Raw genomic sequence first — 18,577 nt, 5'->3', positions numbered from 1 at the left:
TGGTCAGCCCCATACTATTCCTCTATGTATTGGCCAGCCCCATACTATTCCTCTATGCATTGGCCAGCCCCACACTATTCCTATATGTATTGGCCAGTCCCACACTATTCCTCTATGTATTGACCATCCCCACACTATTCCTCTATGTATTGGCCAGTCCCACACTATTCCTCTATGTATTGGCCAGCCCCACACTATTCCTCTATGTATTGGCCAGCCCCATACTAGTCCTGTATGTATTGGCCAGCCCCACACTATTCCTCTATGTATTGGCCAGCCCCATACTATTCCTCTATGTATTGGCCAGTCTCACACTATTCCTCTATGCATTGGCCAGCCCCACACTATTCCTCTATGTATTGGCCAGCCCCACACTATTCCTCTATGTATTGGCCAGCCCCACACTATTCCTCTATGTATTGGCCAGCCCCACACTATTCCTCTATGTATTGGCCAGCCCCATACTATTCCTCTATGTATTGGCCAGCCCCACACTATTCCTCTATGTATTGACCAGCCCCATACTATTCCTCTATGTATTGACCAGCCCCACACTATTCCTCTATGCATTGGCCAGCCACACACTATTCCTCTATGTATTGGCCAGCCCCACACTATTCCTCTATGCATTGGCCAGCCACACACTATTCCTCTATGTATTGGCCAGCCCCACACTATTCCTCTATGTATTGGCCAGCCCCACACTATTCCTCTATGTATTGGCCAGCCCCATACTATTCCTCTATGTATTGGCCAGCCCCATACTATTCCTCTATGTATTGGCCAGCCCCATACTATTCCTCTATGCATTGGCCAGCCCCACACTATTCCTCTATGTATTGGCCAGTCCCACACTATTCCTCTATGTATTGACCATCCCCACACTATTCCTCTATGTATTGGCCAGTCCCACACTATTCCTCTATGTATTGGCCAGCCCCACACTATTCCTCTATGTATTGGCCAGCCCCACACTAGTCCTCTATGTATTGGCCAGCCCCACACTATTCCTACTAACATATACACTGACTAGCATATACACAGACACACAGACTAGCATATACACAGACTAGCATATACACAGACTAACATATACACAGACTGACATATACACAGACTAGCATATACACAGACTAGCGTATACACAGACTAACATATACACAGACTAACATATACACAGACTAGCATATACACAGACTAACATATACACAGACTAACATATACACAGACTAGCATATACACAGACTAACATATACACAGACTAACATATACACAGACTAACATATACACAGACTAACATATACACAGACTAGCATATACACAGACTAGCATATACACAGACTAACATATACACAGACTAACATATACACAGACTAACATATACACAGACTAACATATACACAGACTAACATATACACAGACTAGCATATACACAGACTAGCATATACACAGACTAACATATACACAGACTAACATATACACAGACTAACATATACACAGATTAACATATACACAGATTATCATATACACAGACTAACATATACACAGACTAACATATACACAGATTAACATATACACAGATTATCATATACACAGACTAACATATACACAGATTAACATATACACAGATTATCATATACACAGACTAACATATACACAGACTAGCATATACACAGACTAACATATACACAGATTAACATATACACAGACTAGCATATACACAGACTAACATATACACAGACTAACATATACACAGACTAGCATATACACAGACTAGCGTATACACAGACTAACATATACACAGACTAGCATATACACAGACTAGCATATACACAGACTAGCATATACACAGACTAACATATACACAGACTAACATATACACAGACTAGCATATACACAGACTAACATATACACAGACTAACATATACACAGACTAACATATACACAGACTAACATATACACAGACTAGCGTATACACAGACTAACATATACACAGACTAGCATATACACAGACTAACATATACACAGACTAACATATACACAGATTAACATATACACAGACTAACATATACACAGACTAACATATACACAGACTAGCATATACACAGACTAACATATACACAGACTAACATATACACAGACTAACATATACACAGACTAGCGTATACACAGACTAACATATACACAGACTAGCATATACACAGACTAACATATACACAGACTAACATATACACAGACTAACATATACACAGACTAACATATACACAGACTAGCATATACACAGACTAGCATATACACAGATTAACATATACACAGATTAACATATACACAGACTAACATATGGAGCTATACATTATACTGCTGGAGATACAGAGGCAATTATTCTGATGAGAAACAACTGCTCTGCTGCTGTGTGTGTGTGTGTGTGTGTGTGTGTGTGTGTGTGTGTGTGTGTGTGTGTGTGTGTGTGTGTGTGTGTGTGTGTGTGTGTGTGTGTGTGTGTGTGTGTGTGTGTGTGTGTGTTGAGTCTGGCTGAACTCTTACCTCTGTGCAGAGTTGCTTTAAGACGGGTGAGAGTTTATATTCCAGACTGCATGTCAGACGGCTGGAGCAGAGGCAGGCACAGTGAGTCCCCCTGGAGAACCCCTTAACCTTCCTGGAAGCCCCTCTACGCTCCTAATTACCCCTCATCTAACCTCCTCTACCTCCTCTCTTTCCCCTCTAACTCCTCTCTAACCCCCTCTACCTCCTCTCTTCCTCCTCTACCTCCTCTCTTTCCCCTCTAACTCCTCTCTAACCCCCTCTATCTCCTCTCTAACCCCCTCTACCTCCTCTCTTCCTCCTCTACCTCCTCTCTTCCCCCTCTAACTCCTCTCTAACCCCCTCTATCTCCTCTCTAACCCCCTCTATCTCCTCTCCATCCCCCTCTACCTCCTCTCTTTCCCCTCTACCTCCTCTCTTCCTCCTCTACCTCCTCTACCTCCTCTCTTCCTCCTCTACCTCCTCTACCTCCTCTCTTCCTCCTCTACCTCCTCTACCTCCTCTCTTCCTCCTCTACCTACTCTCTTTCCCCTCTAACTCCTCTCTAACCCCCTCTACCTCCTCTCCATCCCCCTCTACCTCCTCTCTACCTCCTCTACCTCCTCTCTTCCTCCCTTACCTCCTCTCTTTCCCCTCTAACTCCTCTCTAACCCCCTCTACCTCCTCTCTTCCTCCTCTACCTCCTCTCCATCCCCCTCTACCTCCTCTCTTCCTCCTCTACCTCCTCTCTTCCTCCTCTACCTCCTCTCTAACTCCTCTCTAACCCCCTCTATCTCCTCTCCATCCCCCTCTACCTCCTCTCTTCCTCCTCTACCTCCTCTCTTTCCCCTCTAACTCCTCTCTAAACCCCTCTATCTCCTCTCTAACCCCCTCTACCTCCTCTCTTCCCCTCTACCTCCTCTCTTTCCCCTCTAACTCCTCTCTTTCCCCTCTAACTCCTCTCTAACCCCCTCTATCTCCTCTCCATCCCCCTCTACCTCCTCTCTTCCTATTCTACCTCCTCTCTTCCTCCTCTACCTCCTCTCTTTCCCCCTCTACCTCCTCTCTTTCCCCTCTACCTCCTCTCCTCCTCCTCTACCTCCTCTCCATCCCCCTCTACCTCCTCTCTTCTTCCTCTACCTCCTCTCTTTCCCTTCTACCTCCTCTCTTCCTCCTCTACCTCCTCTCTTCCCCCTCTATCTCCTCTCTTCCTCCTCCTCTCTTCCCCCTCTACCTCCTCTCTTCCTCTACCTCCTCTCTTCCTCCTCTACCTCCTCTCTTTCCCCTCTAACTCCTCTCTAACCCCCTCTATCTCCTCTCTAACCCCCTCTACCTCCTCTCCATCCCCCTCTACCTCCTCTCTTTCCCCTCTACCTCCTCTCTTCCTCCTCTACCTCCTCTCCATCCCCCTCTACCTCCTCTACCTCCTCTCTTTCCCTTCTACCTCCTCTCTTCCTCCTCTACCTCCTCTCTTCCCCCTCTATCTCCTCTCTTCCTCCTCTACCTCCTCTCTTCCCCCTCTACCTCCTCTCTTCCCCCTCTACCTCCTCTCTTCCCCCTCTACCTCCTCTCTTCCCCCTCTACCTCCTCTCCATCCCCCTCTACCTCCTCTCTTTCTCCTCTACCTCCTCTCCTCCTCCTCTACCTCCTCTCTTCCCCCTCTACCTCCTCTCTTTCCCCTCTACCTCCTCTCTTTCCCCTCTAACTCCTCTCTATCCCCCTCTATCTCCTCTCTAACCCCCTCTACCGCCTCTCTTCCTCCTCTACCTCCTCTCTTCCCCCTCTACCTCCTCTCTTCCCCCTTTACCTCCTCTCTTCCTCCTCCAACTCCTCTCTTCCCTCTCTTCCCCCCTCTACCTCTTCTCTTCCTCCCAACTTCCCCACTAACCCCCTCTATCTCCTCTCTAACCCCCTCTACCTCGTCTCTTCCCCCTCTACCTCCTCTCTTTCCCCTCTACCTCCTCTCTTCCTCCTCTACCTCCTCTCTTCCCCCTCTACCGCCTCTCTTCCTCCTCTACCTCCTCTCTAACCCCCTCTACCTCCTCTCCATCCCCCTTTACCTCCTCTCTTCCTCCTCTACCTCCTCTACCTCCTCTCCATCCCCCTCTACCTCCTCTCTTTCCCCTCTACCTCCTCTCTTCCCCCTCTACCTCCTCTCTAACCCCCTCTACCTCCTCTCTTTCTCCTCTACCTCCTCTCTAACCCCCTCTACCTCCTCTCTTCCCCCTCTACCGCCTTGCTTCTTCCTCTACCTCCTCTCTTCCCCCTCTACCTCCTCTCTAACCCCCTTTACCTCCTCTCTTCCTCCTCTAACTCCTCTCTTCCCTCTCTTCCCCCTCTACCTCTTCTCTTCCTCCCAACTTCCCCACTAACCCCCTCTACCTCCTCTCTTCCCCCTCTACCTCCTCTCTAACCCCTTCTACCTCCTCTCTTCCCCCTCTACCCCCTCTCTATCCTCCTCTACCTCCTCTCTAACCCCCTCTACCTCCTCTCTTCCTCCTCTACCTCCTCTCTTCCTCCTCTATCTCCTCTCTTCCTCCTCTACCTCCTCTCTAACCCCCTCTACCTCCTCTCTTTCTCCTCTACCTCCTCTCTAACCCCCTCTATCTCCTCTCTTCCCCCTCTACCGCCTCGCTTCTTCCTCTACCTCCTCTCTTCCCCCTCTACCTCCTCTCTAACCCCCTTTACCTCCTCTCTTCCCCCTCTGCCACCTCTCTTCCCCCTCTACCTCCTCTCTTCCCCCTCTACCTCCTCTCTTCCCCCTCTACCTCCTCTCTAACCCCCTTTACCTCCTCTCTTCCTCCTCTAACTCCTCTCTTCCCTCTCTCTAACCCCCTCTACCTCCTCTCTTCCCCCTCTACCTCCTCTCTAACCCCTTCTACCTCCTCTCTTCCCCCTCTACCCCCTCTCTATCCTCCTCTACCTCCTCTCTAACCGCCTATGGAAAGGGGAGACTCCCATGAACACAATGTTCTCTGTTTTGCTCTAGGATCCCCACCAGTGTCATGGGTCTGTTCTAAAGGTAACCCATACAAATGAATGGAAGTATGGATCTAGTTGTGTGCCAACAAAATGAAGGGGTTTAATATTTGTGCTGCCCTACAGAATGCTCTCAATGGTGCATCTATAGGATGAAATGGCAAATAACAATGATCCAATATACTACTCCCACGAGTGAGATGTGTTGGTTTCTTAACCTTTTTACTTCAGTGGTCTAAATCAGGCTCACACAAGAGTGTTTCTTGGTAGTCTTAAACAAATCTACTTTGAAACAAAAGTCTACAGCTCACAGACACGGTTATGGGCTTAAAGACAGAAGATACCTATTTCACATATAGAGTCGAAATGTATTCCATTTTTGAGTTTGCATCCCAATATTACACTTGATATACAATGAATGAAGCCTTGGGATATGCTGTTTCCAATTTGTTCAAAGTCCCTGTGTATTTTCCCTGAGGGCCAGCAGAGTGTCGACTTGTGAGGGGGATGTACACAGCCGTGATACAAACAGCTGTGAATTCTTTCAGGAGACAATGAGTTCTGCTTTTGATCGAGATTCCAGGTCAGGGGAACCTAGAAACTCTGAAGGGTTTGTACATGCCTACAATCACACCGTGAGTTGTTGATCATGAAACATACTCTTCCGCCTTTGTTTTTCCCCGCTAAGCTCTTTTAGCCTGTCTGTGCAATGAAGCCAGAGGATCAGATTTCAAACTAAACGTCCTCTCCTAGGATTAACCCTGAGGTATCACCTCCCACAAAGCCCTGCTCCACTACGGGTCAGAGGTTAACCTGACTGTGAAGGCCCAAGTTCCCTGTCTGTGTCACAAATAGCACTCTATTTGCTATATAGTGCATTACTTTTGACCAGGGCTTGGTCAACTACATAGGGACTAAGGTGCCATTTGTGACAGTAGAACTGACTGGCTTAAAGGATTTGACAGTAGAACTGACTGTCTTAAAGGATGTGACAGTAGAACTGACTGTCTTAAAGGATTTGACAGTAGAACTGACTGTCTTAAAGGAAGTGACAGTAGAACTGACTGTCTTAAAGGAAGTGACAGTAGAACTGACTGTCTTAAAGGAAGTGACAGAACTGACTGTCTTAAAGGAAGTGACAGAACTGACTGTCTTAAAGGAAGTGACAGTAGAACTGACTGTCTTAAAGGATGTGACAGTAGAACTGACTGTCTTAAAGGAAGTGACAGTAGAACTGACTGTCTTAAAGGAAGTGACAGAACAACTGACTGTCTTAAAGGAAGTGACAGTAGAACTGACTGTCTTAAAGGAAGTGACAGTAGAACTGACTGTCTTAAAGGAAGTGACAGTAGACCTGACTGTCTTAAAGGATGTGACAGTAGACCTGACTGTCTTAAAGGAAGTGACAGTAGACCTGACTGTCTTAAAGGAAGTGACAGAACTGACTGTCTTAAAGGATGTGACAGTAGACCTGACTGTCTTAAAGGAAGTGACAGTAGACCTGACTGTCTTAAAGGAAGTGACAGAACTGACTGTCTTAAAGGATGTGACAGTAGACCTGACTGTCTTAAGGGAAGTGACAGTAGAACTGACTGTCTTAAAGGAAGTGACAGAACTGACTGTCTTAAAGGAAGTGACAGTAGAACTGACTGTCTTAAAGGAAGTGACAGTAGACCTGACTGTCTTAAAGGAAGTGACAGTAGAACTGACTGTCTTAAAGGAAGTGACAGTAGAACTGACTGTCTTAAAGGAAGTGATAGTAGAACTGACTGTCTTAAAGGAAGTGACAGTAGAACTGACTGTCTTAAAGGAAGTGACAGTAGAACTGACTGTCTTAAAGGAAGTGACAGTAGAACTGACTGTCTTAAAGGAAGTGACAGTAGACCTGACTTTCTTAAAGGAAGTGACAGTAGACCTGACTGTCTTAAAGGATGTGACAGTAGAACTGACTGTCTTAAAGGAAGTGACAGTAGAACTGACTGTCTTAAGGGAAGTGACAGTAGAACTGACTGTCTTAAAGGAAGTGACAGTAGAACTGACTGTCTTAAAGGAAGTGACAGTAGAACTGACTGTCTTAAAGGAAGTGACAGTATAACTGACTGTCTTAAAGGATGTGACAGTAGACCTGGCTGTCTTAAAGGAAGTGACAGTAGAACTGACTGTCTTAAAGGATGTGACAGTAGACCTGACTGTCTTAAAGGATGTGACAGTAGAACTGACTGTCTTAAAGGATATGACGGTAGAACTGACTGTCTTAAAGGAAGTGACTGTCTGTCTGTCTGTAGCAGCAGTTGAAACCTCTGACAACATCTAGAGGGGATCTGAAAGGAACTGTGAACACCTACTGCCACCTTGTGGAGACAAAATAACATTATTCCACAGACCACTGTGGTCAGTGACCACTGATGTAGCGGCAGGTAGCCTAGTGGTTAGAGTGTAGTGACGGCAGGTAGCCTAGTGGTTAGAGTGTAGTGACGGCAGGTAGCCTAGTGGTTAGAGTGTAGTGACGGCAGGTAGCCTAGTGGTTAGAGTGTAGTGACGGCAGGTAGCCTAGTGGTTAGAGCGTTGGGCTAGTAACTGAAAGGTTGCTAGATCGAATCCCCGAGCTGACAAGGTAAAAATCTGTTGTTCTGCCCCTGAACAGGGTAGTTAACCCACTGTTCCTAGACCGTCATTGTAAATAAGAATTTGTTCTTAACTGACTTGACTAGTTAAAAAAATGTCGCCAAATGTCAGCAGTTCTCTGCTGCCAATGACTGGAACGAATTGCAAAAATCAATGAAGTTGGAGACTAAAATCTCCCTCACTAACTTCAAGCATCAGCTGTCAGAGCAGCTTACCGATCGCTGCAGCTGTACATAGCCCATCTTTAAATAGCCCACCCAACTACCTACCTCATCCCAATATTGTTTTAATTTACTTGTTCTGCTCTTTTGCACACCAGTATCTCTAACTGCACATCATCATCTGCACATCAATCACTCCAGTGTTAATCTGCTATATTGTAATTACTTCGCCACAACGGCCTATTTATTGCCTTACCTCCCCAGTCTTACTACATTTGCACACAGTGTATATAGACCTTTTCTACTGTATTATTGATTGTATGTTTGTTTATTCCATGTGTAACTCTGTGTTGTTGTTTGTGTCGCACTGCTTTGCTTTATCTTGGCCAGGTCGCAGTTGTAAATGAGAACTTGTTCTCAACTGGCCTACCTGGTTAAATAAAGGTGAAAAAAATATATGTTTTTTTTTAAAGGCAGTTTTTAAAGGCTGATGTTAATACGAGGTGGTACCTGCTGTTAATACGAGGTGGTACCTGCTGTTAATACGAGGTGGTACCTGATGTTAATACGAGGTGGTACCTGATGTTAATACGAGGTGGTACCTGCTGTTAATACGAGGTGGTACCTGATGTTAATACGAGGTGGTACCTGCTGTTAATACGAGGTGGTACCTGATGTTAATACGAGGTGGTACCTGCTGTTAATACGAGGTGGTACCTGCTGTTAATACGAGGTGGTACCTGCTGTTAATACGAGGTGGTACCTGCTGTTAATACGAGGTGGTACCTGCTGTTAATACGAGGTGGTACCTGCTGTTAATACGAGGTGGTACCTGCTGTTAATACGAGGTGGTACCTGCTGTTAATACGAGGTGGTACCTGCTGTTAATACGAGGTGGTACATGCTGTTAATACGAGGTGGTACCTGATGTTAATACGAGGTGGTACCTGATGTTAATACGAGGTGGTACCTGATGTTAATACGAGGTGGTACCTGCTGTGAGGCTGTTAATACAGAAACCTTCTGTCCAAAAATGATGCAGAAAAATGTATCCATGCTTTTGTTACTTCTAGGTTAGACTACTGCAATGCTCTACTTTCCGGCTACTCTCCACTGACGAACCGCCCTTGCTGTCTCTGCCTGGCCGGTTCCCCTCTCTCCACTGGGAATCTCTGCCTCTAACCCTATTACAGGGGCTGAGTCACTGGCTTACTGGTGCTCTTTCATGCCATCCCTAGGAGTGGTGCGTCACTTGAGTGGGTTGAGTCACTGACGTGATCTTCCTGTCTGGTTTGGCGCCCCCCCTTGGGTTGTGCCGTGGCGGAGATCTTTGTGGGCTATACTCGGCCTTGTCTCAGGATGGTAAGTTGATGGTTGAAGATAACCCTCTAGTGGTGTGGGGGCTGTGCTTTGGCAAAGTGGGTGAGGTTATATCCTGCCTGTTTGGCCCTGTCCGGGGATATCATCGGATGGGGCCACAGTGTCTCCTGACCCCTCCTGTCTCAGCCTCCAGTATTTATGCTGCAGTAGTTCATGTGTTGGGGGGCTAGGGTCAGTCTGTTATATCTGGAGTACTTCTCCTGTCTTATCCGGTGTCCTGTGTGAATATAAGAATGCTCTCTCTAATTCTCTCTTTCTCTCTCTCAGAGGACCTGAGTCCTAGGACCATGCCTCAGTGATGACCCTGGTGGAGATGGGGGAGGGCAGGGAGTTAGTGCTGACCCTGGTGAAGATGGGGGAGGGGGCAGGGAGCTAGTGCTGACCCTGGTGAAGATGGGGGAGGGGGCAGGGAGCTAGTGCTGACCCTGGTGAAGATGGGGGAGGGGTTAGGGAGCTAGTGCTGACCCTGGTGAAGATGGGGGAGGGGGCAGGGAGCTAGTGCTGACCCTGGTGAAGATGGGGGAGGGGGCAGGGAGCTAGTGCCTACCCTGGTGAAGATGGGGGAGGGGGTAGGGAGCTAGTGCCTACCCTGGTGAAGATGGGGGAGGGGGTAGGGAGCTAGTGCTGACCCTGGTGAAGATGGGGGAGGGGGCAGGGAGCTAGTGCTGACCCTGGTGAAGATGGGGGAGGGCAGGGAGCTAGTGCTGACCCTGGTGAAGATGGGGGAGGGGTTAGGGAGCTAGTGCTGACCCTGGTGAAGATGGGGGAGGGCAGGGAGCTAGTGCTGACCCTCGTGAAGATGGGGGAGGGCAGGGAGCTAGTGATGACCCTCGTGAAGATGGGGGAGGGGTTAGGGAGCTAGTGCTGACCCTGGTGAAGATGGGGGAGGGCAGGGAGCTAGTGATGATTCTGCTCCAGGCTGGTGGAGGTAGGGATCCAACTATACAGACCATGGCCACCACCCTCTTCCCCTCTCCGGCAGGCCAGCTCACTGCTGGCTGTAGCAGGCCTGCTGCTGATACTCATATCGAAGTGGAAGGAGTCTTTGTAGGTTTAGGTCGATGCTGCCCTGTTTGAACAGGATGGTCTTCCTTCGTGTCCAGGTGTTTGTCCTCCACCACAGCGTCATTCTCTGAGATCAGCTTGGAGATTCTCTCCTCAAGACTCTTCTGGTCTTGCACTGAGACTGAAACTGTGCTCCTGGACTGAGACTGTGCTCCTGAGCCCACGGTTGGTGTGTAAGCTGTCTGGCTGTGTGGGTGTGTGTGAGGGGTTGAGCTCTCGAGTGTATGTTTTTGTGTGTGTGGTGTTGATCTGTGTGGGTTGTCATGACGTGGCCCTTTCTGGGTATAGATCGTGGCATCCCCCTCTCTTTCTATCTCACCCAGGTTCTGTTATCTCAGGTCGTAGACTCTCTCCTCCCCTGACCATGCAGAAAGAGAGACACATAGAGAGAGCAAATTATTTCACATGGCAAACTCCTAAATCCCTAAAATGGGAATTTGATACAAAATGTCCACTTGTGAGAAGGTGGACACTTAAGGGACGGTATGACGAGTATGTTTCATTTGGTGACCTCAGAGAGGACAGGAAACACCCATTACTATACCTCTGAATGTGTACATTTCTCAATTATGGGGTTTGCATCTAATTCTTGTATAAAATGAATGAGTAAAGATGAAACTATTTGTGAAATGATGTAATGTGATGTTAAACCTTTAATGTGAGAGAATTGTATACCCTTTAAAGTTGAACTAAGTCATTGGCCCGCCCCCGTGAGCACAGACATGATCTGGCATCATAGAACCCCCTCATCTATTGTTACGAATAAAACCCCCTCCTGAGGAAATCCTCTTCAGGCCACGAGTACCTCGATCAGCTGATGGTTAAACTCTGAGACTATCGAGCTGTCAAGAGAATTTCCAATCCCAATGATAATAACAATCAATCAATAGCTCTGACCAATTCCCGAGGATTGTAAGATCATGGATATAATAATAATTAGTCAAAGACTCAGCTTACACAAAAGGTTAATACAGTTTATTCAGAGAACGTTCTAAAGTCAAGAATACAAAGACATCCATTTTATAGCTGCGCACATACTTCCACACAAACAGAAGGTATCCTACGCACATACTGCCACACAAACAGAAGGTATCCTACGCACATACAGTGGGGAGAACAAGTATTTGATACACTGCCGATTTTGCAGGTTTTCCTACTTACAAAGCATGTAGAGGTCTGTAATTTTTATCATAGGTACACTTCAACTGTGAGAGACGGAATCTAAAACAAAAATCCAGAAAATCACATTGTATGATTTTTAAATAATTAATTTGCATTTTATTGCATGACATAAGTATTTGATCACCTACCAACCAGTAAGAATTCCGGCTCTCACAGACCTGTTAGTTTTTCTTTAAGAAGCCCTCCTGTTCTCCACTCATTACCTGTATTAACTGCACCTGTTTGAACTCGTTACCTGTATAAAAGACACCTGTCCACACACAATCAAACAGATTCCAACCTCTCCACAATGGCCAAGACCAGAGAGCTGTGTAAGGACATCAGGGATAAAATTGTAGACCTGCACAAGGCTGGGATGGGCTACAGGACAATAGGCAAGCAGCTTGGTGAGAAGGAAACAACTGTTGGCGCAATTATTAGAAAATGGAAGAAGTTCAAGATGACGGTCAATCACCCTCGGTCTGGGGCTCCATGCAAGATTTCACCTCGTGGGGCATCAATGATCATGAGGAAGGTGAGGGATCAGCCCAGAACTACACGGCAGGACCTGGTCAATGACCTGAAGAGAGCTGGGACCACAGTCTCAAAGAAAACCATTAGTAACACACTACGCCGTCATGGATTAAAATCCTGCAGCGCACGCGAGGTCCCCCTGCTTAAGCCAGTGCATGTCCAGGCCTGTCTGAAGTTTGCCAATGACCATCTGGATGATCCAGAGGAGGAATGGGAGAAGGTCATGTGGTCTGATGAGACAAAAATAGAGCTTTTTGGTCTAACTCCACTCGCCGTGTTTGGAGGAAGAAGAAGTATGAGTACAACCCCAAGAACACCATCCCAACCGTGAAGCATGGAGGTGGAAACATCATTCTTTGGGGATGCTTTTCTGCAAAGGGGACAGGACGACTGCACCGTATTGAGGGGAGGATGGATGGGGCCATGTATCGCGAGATCTTGGCCAACAACCTCCTTCCCTCAGTAAGAGCATTGAAGATGGGTCGTGGCTGGGTCTTCCAGCATGACAACGACACGAAGCACACAGCCATGGCAACTAAGGAGGTGCTCCGTAAGAAGCATCTCAAGGTCCTGGAGTGGCCTAGCCAGTCTCCAGACCTGAACCCAATAGAAAATCTTTGGAGGGAGCTGAAAGTCCGTATCGCCCAGCGACAGCCCCGAAACCTGAAGGATCTGGAGAAGATCTGTAGGGAGGAGTGGGCCAAAATCCCTGCTGCAGTGTGTGCAAACCTAGTCAAGAACTACAGGAAACGTATGATCTCTGTAATTGCAAACAAAGGTTTCTGTACCAAATATTAAGTTCTGCTTTTCTGATGTATCAAATACTTATGTCATGCAATAAAATGCAAATTAATTACTTAAAAATCATACAATGTGATTTTCTGGATTTTTGTTTTAGATTCCGTCTCTCATAGTTGAAGTGTACCTATGATAAAAATTACAGACCTCTACATGCTTTGTAAGTAGGAAAACCTGCAAAATCGGCAGTGTATCAAATACTTGTTCTCCCCACTGTACATACACACACACAGAAGGTATCCTACGCACATACTGCCACACAAACAGAAGGTATCCTACGCACATACATACACACACACAGAAGGTATCCTACGCACATACTGCCACACAAACAGAAGGTATCCTACGCACATACTTCCACACAAACAGAAGGTATCCTACGCACATACTGCCACACAAACAGAAGGTATCCTACGCACATACATACACACAAACAGAAGGTATCCTACGCACATACATACACACACACAGAAGGTATCCTACGCACATACTTCCACACAAACAGTAGATATCCTACGCACATACCTTCTGTGTGTATGTATGTATCCTACGCACACACTGTCTCACTACCCAGCCGACAGAGATTATTGACCTTGTCCTTCAGACGTACTCCCCGTTCTCTCCCAAATCTCTAGTCAGGTCGGCACCGAGCTCAGACAGTCTGTGTTTAAAATACCATAAAGACATAAACATAAACATTAGCCCAATTCTGACTAGGACTATACATTTATTGATTATGATTTTATACATTCTAATCAATTCCATACAATTATATGTTTCAGGGTGGAATATTCTAATCATTCAATTAACAGATAAATCCCATTAACACGAGCCCGACAGAATAAGAGCAACTCTTAGATACTAATTACTAGTCTGCAACTAGAAATTATGTCAACCTGGGATTGTGAATACTGACAACCGCCGAAAAATCTATTCTATGAGAACATTTCTGGTACTCTGAAGTATCCATCCTAACCTCGAAAGACTTTGATCTTCATGGAAGCAGAGAGACGCTGATGAATTGACTCTCCGCAGACTGACGATTCCAACAGAGATCACAACAGAGATCACGACGACACACTGAGCGTAAATATATTGATTGCAATTATTTCCGAATGAGTGAGCGTTCATGTGCAAAGGATTAGCATTTCAATTAATATAATGATCAACTGTGTAGTGAATCCTTTTTGTCTTTCCCGCCTGTTCTCAGTCCACACCCACTTCCCTTTGTCTACCAAGCCGTCATATCGGCTTAGACCTTCATATCTACGGTTTGTTTGTTGATGCATTTCTGTGATTATTTAGTTAGTTAATAAATAAATGATTAAGACAATTGATGTTTGGATGATTCATAGTGAAGACTGGGTTCGTGCAGATAACCAACAATTTACGACGTTTGGAATGAGACTAACGTGAGTTAAAGAATAATTCATTAATTAGAAGACTAATTGATCAGATATAAAAAATCTGAATTATAATTTTGTATTCTGAAGATTTTCCTTGGTGCCCAGACTTTCTAGTTAATTACATTTACATGATTAGTTTAATCACGTAATTATAATTACAGACAATTGATTTGCTAAAATAATAGTCTTCACTTTTAAATGATGCCAAAGACAGGACAGGGTGCTTGTGAGGGCTGTGTCGGTGTGTGTGTGAAGGTTTGGTTGATCAGGCTGTGAGTGGAAGGTGTTCGGCTGGTCCTGTATCTCAATACTAGACTGCCACTGACTGCTGTCGTTGAGGGGTCCCGACCTGGACCCAGGGCTGTGATTGTGGGGTCCATACCGGGACCCAGGGCTGTGATTGTGGGGTCCAGACCGGGACCCAGGGATATGGTTGTAGGGTCCAGAACCAGGGATATGGTTGTAGGGTCCAGACCCAGGGATATGGTTGTAGGGTCCAGACCCAGGGATATGGTTGTAGGGTCCAGACCCAGGGTTGTGATTGTGGGGTCCAGACCGGGACCCAGAGATATGGTTGTAGGGTCCAGACCCAGGGATATGGTTGTAGGGTCCAGACCCAGGGATATGGTTGTGGGGTCCAGACCCAGGGGTATGGTTGTAGGTTCCAGACCCAGGGATATGGTTGTGGGGTCCAGACCCAGGGGTATGGTTGTAGGTTCCAGACCCAGGGATATGGTTGTAGGTTCCAGACTCAGGGGTATGGTTGTAGGTTCCAGACCCAGGGATATGGTTGTAGGGTCGAGACCCAGGGATATGGTTGTAGGGTTCAGACCCAGGACTGTGGTCGTAGGGTCCAGACCCAGGGATATGGTTGTGGGGTCCAGACCCAGGGCTGTGGTTGTGGGGTTCAAACCCAGGGCTGTGATTGTGGGGTCCAGACCCAGGGCTGTGTTTGTGGGGTCCAGATCCGGAACAAGGGCTGTTGTTGTGAGGTCCAGCCCTGGACCCAAGGCTGTAGTTTTGTTGTGGTCTAGACTCAACTGGGGCTGTGGTTGTGGGGTTCAGACCTGGACCAAAGGCTGTGGTTGTGGGGTCCAGACCCAGGACTAGATACATGTTGTTCATACCCAGGGCTGTGGTTGTGGGGTCCAGACCAAGGACTAGATACATGTCGTTCATACCCAGGTCTGTGGTTGTGGGGTCCAGACCCAGGACTAGATACATGTTGTTCATACCCAGGGCTGTGGTTGTGGGGTCCAGACCCAGGACTAGATACATGTTGTTCATACCCAGGGCTGTGGTTGTGGGGTCCAGACCCAGGACTAGATACATGTTGTTCATACCCAGGGCTGTGGTTGTGGGGTCCAGACCAAGGACTAGATACATGTTTTGCTAGCACAGACTGGAAAATGTTCCGCGATTCATCCAATGGCATTGAGGAATACACCACTTCAGTCATCGGCTTCATCAATAAGTGCATTGATGACATCCTCCCCACAGTGACTGTACGTACATATCATAACCAGAAGCCATTGATTACAAGCAACATCCGCATCGAGCTAAAGGCCAGAGCTGCCACTTTCAAGGAGCGGGAGACTAATCCGGACACTTATAAGAAATCCCGCTAATCCCTCAGACAAATAATCAAACATGCAAAGCGTCAACACATGATTAAGATTGAATCCTGCTACACCGGCTCTGACGCTTGTCGGATGTGACAGAGCTTACAAACTATTATGGACTACAAAGGGAAACCCAGACGCGAGCTGCCCAGCGACGCGAGCCTACCAGACGAGCTAAATGCCTGTTATGCTCACATCGAGGCAAGCAACACTGAAGCATGCACGAGAGCACCAGCTGTTCTGAATGACTGTGTGATAACGCTCTCGGTAGACGATGTGAACAAAACCTTTAAACAGGTAAACATTCACAAAGCCGCAGGGCCAGTTGGATTACCAGGACGTGTACTCAAAGCATGCGCTAACCAACTGGCAAGTGTCTTCACTGACATGTTCAACCTCTCCCTGACAGAGTCTGTAATACCAACATGTTTCAAGCAGACCACCATAGTCCCTGTGCCCAAGGAAGTGAAGGTAACCTGCCTAAATGATTACAGCCCTGTGGAACTTACGTCGGTAGTCATGAAGTGCTTTGAAAGGCTGGTCATGGCTCACATCAACAGCATCCTCCATGACACCCTAGACCCACTGCAATTCGCATACCGGCCCAACAGATCCACAGATGACGCAATCTCAATTGCACTCCACACTGCCCTTTCTCACCTGGACAAGAGGAACACCTATGTGAGAATGCTGTTCACCAACTACGGCTCAGCGTTCAACACCATAGTTCCTACAATGCTCATCACTAAGCTAAGGACTCTGGGACTAAACACCTCCCTCTGCAACTGGATCCTGGACTTCCTGATGGGCCGACCCCAGGTGATAAGAGTAGGCAACAACACGTCTGCCACGCTGATCTTTAACACTGGGGCCACTCATGTGTGTGTACTTAGTCCCCCCTCCTGTATTCCCTGTTCACCCACGACTGAATTTGCTTGAAATCAGGAGGATAGAATTATGGTAATATTTACCAAATGGAGGGCGAGGGAGAGCTTTGTACACATCTCTGTGTGTGGAGTAAAGGTGGTCTAGAGTTTTCTTCCTCTGGTTACACATGTAACATGCTGCTAGAAATTAGGTAAAACGACGTTTGCCTGCATTAAAGTCCCCGGCCACTAGGAGCGCCGCTTTTGTGTGTCTTGGACACTTGAAGGTCTTGAAGAAGATGCCGCAGGTGGTGCAGGGGCAGGGCCTCTCCCTGATGTGGCAGCTTAGCTGTTTCTCCAGGACACTGGGCTTCATACAGTCCCGGCCTCAGTGAGGACACAGGTGCTTGTGCCACAAGGCCTGGTGGGGCCTGCTGTTGGTGGAGCTGCAGCCCGGCTGTCAGGTGAAGGGTCAGGAAGAATATCGTCTCTGTGGAGCCCAGCTGAGGGATGGACAGATGGAGGGCCGTGGAGTCCTGGGAGGCTGCTATCTGAGTTATGTCTCTTTAGGTTTCCTCTGACCGGCTGTGTTATGAAGGACATTCCAATTGGCATCATGTTCCCTGTATAGTGCACTACTTTTCACCAGGGCCCATATGGTTCTGATCAAAGGTAGTGCCCTATGTACCAGCCCTTTCAAGCTTAACATCCTTATCATTTATCGCCCTCCAGGTTCCCTTGGAGAGTTCATCAATGAGCTTGACGCCCTGATAAGTTCCTTTCCTGAGGATGGCTCACCTCTCACAGTTCTGGGTGACTTTAACCTCCCCACGTCTACCTTTGACTCATTCCTCTCTGCCTCCTTCTTTCCACTCCTCTCCTCTTTTGACCTCACCCTCTCACCTTCCCCCCCTACTCACAAGGCAGGCAATACGCTTGACCTCATCTTTACTAGATGCTGTTCTTCCACTAATCTCATTGCAACTCCCCTCCAAGTCTCCGACCACTACCTTGTATCCTTTTCCCTCTCGCTCTCATCCAACACTTCCCACACTGCCCCTACTCGGATGGTATCGCGCCGTCCCAACCTTCGCTCTCTCTCCCCCGCTACTCTCTCCTCTTCCATCCTATCATCTCTTCCCTCTGCTCAAACCTTCTCCAACCTATCTCCTGATTCTGCCTCCTCAACCCTCCTCTCCTCCCTTTCTGCATCCTTTGACTCTCTATGTCCCCCATCCTCCAGGCCGGCTCGGTCCTCCCCTCCTGCTCCGTGGCTCGACGACTCATTGCGAGCTCACAGAACAGGGCTCCGGGCAGCCGAGCGGAAATGGAGGAAAACTCGCCTCCCTGCGGACCTGGCATCCTTTCACTCCCTCCTCTCTACATTCTCCTCTTCTGTCTCTGCTGCTAAAGCCAATTTCTACCACTCTAAATTCCAAGCATCTGCCTCTAACCCTAGG

The sequence above is a fragment of the Salvelinus alpinus genome, chromosome 12 (assembly GCF_045679555.1).
Source record: "Salvelinus alpinus chromosome 12, SLU_Salpinus.1, whole genome shotgun sequence".
NCBI lineage: Eukaryota > Metazoa > Chordata > Actinopteri > Salmoniformes > Salmonidae > Salvelinus > Salvelinus alpinus.
The sequence above is the reverse complement of the archived record's forward strand: the minus strand, read 5'-3'. Positions refer to the sequence as shown.